At 51.7% G+C, this 2729-nt stretch overlaps 1 pseudogene; it reads right to left on the reverse strand.

Moving 5' to 3' along the window:
* Positions 1-792: 792 nt before the first annotated feature.
* On the reverse strand, positions 793-2044 carry LOC143773648 (beta-1,4-glucuronyltransferase 1-like; annotated as a pseudogene).
* Positions 2045-2729: the final 685 nt, after the last annotated feature.

Raw genomic sequence — 2729 nt, forward strand, 5'->3', positions numbered from 1 at the left:
GCCCAAGGCAAGGACAGAGAGCCGGAAGCCCTCCCACGCCCAAGGCAAGGACAGAGTGCCGGCAGCCCTCCCACGCCCAAGGCAGGGTCAGAGTGCCGGCAGCCCTCCTGCACCCAAGGCAGGGACAGAGCGCTGGCGGCCCTCCCACGCCCAAGGCAAGGACAGAGCACCGATGGCAATCCTGCGCCCAAGGCAAGGACAGAGTGCCGCGGCCCTCCCATGCCCAAGGCAGGGACAGAGCGCCAGCGGGCCTCCCGAACCCAAGGCAGGGACAGAGCACCAGCGGCCCTCCTGCACCCAAGGCAAGGACAGAGCGCCGGCGGCCCTCCCACACCCAAGGCAAGGACAGAGCGCCTGCTGTGCCCAAGGCAGAGACAGAGCGGCGGCTGCGCCCAAGGCAGGGACAGAGTGCTGGCAGCCCTCCCGCGCCCAAGGCAAGGACAGGATCTAAAGCAGTGTTCAGTTTAGTAAATATTTGAGTTGTATGAAACCGGTCTTATACAGAAAACTTAAAAAAAACAAACTTTGATACACAGAACATGAATGAGTTAGATTCATTCAAAGAAATTACCATATTTTAGGAATAATAGAGGAATTTGATCTGACCGATACGATAGATGCAGTCTCATATTTTGAGTAGTCGCATGCATCAATAAATAAAAAGGTACATTACATCACATTGGAGGGGGGTCGTTAGATTCGCTAGATGTAGACCCATCCCGCAATTCTAAAAAATACAGTTCCCATGACCTACATCTCCCACTCATCACACAGTTCAGGTCATCAATACTATTAACAGCATCTGCTGGAATGGGGGTACTTCATCTTGAGCTCCTCCTTGAAGCCCCTGTATAGTAAGCGGTTTCTTTTGTTCTCCTCTTTCTGACTGTGGAAGTCCCCCGGAAGCTTATGGCCTTTATGAAGCAAAAATGCAGAGTCCAGGACTGCAAAGGAGAAGCCAGCCATATTCAGCTCACAAGCCTGGCTGATCCGTACTGCTTGAACCTCTCATCATAGGCTGGCACGTCCTTACTCCCGATATAGAATGGTTCCCACGGATCTCTCCACTCCACCACGTAGGCGACTGCCAGTCTCCCAGAAGGGTCCTTCTCCGGTAGGTTTAGCCACACTGAATAGTTAGTAGGTGCTTGGCATCGCGGGCATAACTCCTCATAAAACGCTCGCACTTCTCCCACCTGGTACAGTTGCAGCAATTCCTCCTTGGTGCCAGGCAGCCACCTAGTATATCTAATTTCAAAGGCAGGCACCACAAATACCAGGTGAGGATCAACCCCCTTATCAGCCAGGTCTAAAAAGCCTGATCTCAGCCCCTGACTGGGCACCATATCAATATCGAGCACCAGTACAAAGGCTGCACTCCCAGTTCCGCCCCTGGCGACAATTCGGAGCAGGTTGTTGGGTTAAGACGTGTTCCCCGCGTAGTTTATTATATTTGTGCCCAGATTTGCCACCTTGGCGAAGACGGCCTGACACATTTGAAGATGGGCAAACTCGGCTGCGTCATCTTGTTCTGGGAAGACAGCTGTATCTCTGGACTGGCACACCAGATGGATGGATACCCTCTGCTTCACTGATGGGCACAGCTGGGCGAGGGTATAGGTCATCACCGTGGCTAGTTTTGCCTGGGCTCCGCTAGATGCAAACAGCGCTAACGAGATCCTACCATCCCATCGCTGCACCAGCTCCTGCAGATGCCACAGGTTACTCAGGCTGGCATGAGATGCCAACACCACATCCTTAGACTGCTCCGTGTCACGGACCAAAAGATGGCGGTAAATGCGTATTGTCCGCCGGCATCTAGGATGCCACCGGACGCTAGCACGGACTTCAGGTGGTCCTTCTGCTCCCGCTGCCATCTTGGCTCTGCCCGGGGGGTGCCCGCCAGCACTGGATGGGCAGTGCGCTGCTGCTGCTGTCCATGGAGGTTAGAGAGAAGCGAGAGGTAGAGAAGCTGGAGGAGCGCGACAAGGAGGAGGGCGACGAGGACCACATGGAAAAAGGAGCAGTGCACCGCAGTTGGCATTGCCCTTTTATTTTTGAGGGGGGTCCAATTCCCACTTATGGTGTAAAATCAACCCCTGCCCTTGTAGAAGAAGCCTGACAGCTGGTAATGTGCACCCATCACACTGCTCTGTGCCCTGCACCCATCACATGGGGTCCTCAGTGCCAGGACCACCGCTCCTTGCGTTGCGCCCACCACTACTCAGGAGTGGCCCCAATCACACTTCTCCCTGCAGCCCCCTCTCATCACACCTCACCGTGACGCCTCCTACTGCAGTCATTCGCATCTGTACTTAATAGCCCTCTGTGTCCGTACACATACTGGTTGGTGACCAGTTCATGCAGCATTGCGTGAACACGTCCCTTGTAAAGGGTAAAGTGATGGGGCATATGATGGCGTTATAGAAATGAAATTATTATTGTTATTATTAACTGTAATTCTAGCAAAACAGGGGAGATGTTCCCATGATCATGATGAGTCTTACTAGTCACTTCATAATCCATGTTCTTTGTCTAATCCCATTTTGCTCTTTATACTGAAATGTTTAAGTGCAAAATGGCTTTGCAGTATTAACAATGTCAGGAATTATTTGCTCACTGTTTAATGGCAACTTCCTAATATAGCCTTTATAATAATGCTCATTTACAGCTTTTGCTAGCTGAATACATTGACATTTTTGCTACAGTAATTGAAAATTAAAGAGAAA

The sequence above is a fragment of the Ranitomeya variabilis genome, chromosome 5 (genome assembly GCF_051348905.1).
Source record: "Ranitomeya variabilis isolate aRanVar5 chromosome 5, aRanVar5.hap1, whole genome shotgun sequence".
In the NCBI taxonomy this organism is placed as follows: domain Eukaryota; kingdom Metazoa; phylum Chordata; class Amphibia; order Anura; family Dendrobatidae; genus Ranitomeya; species Ranitomeya variabilis.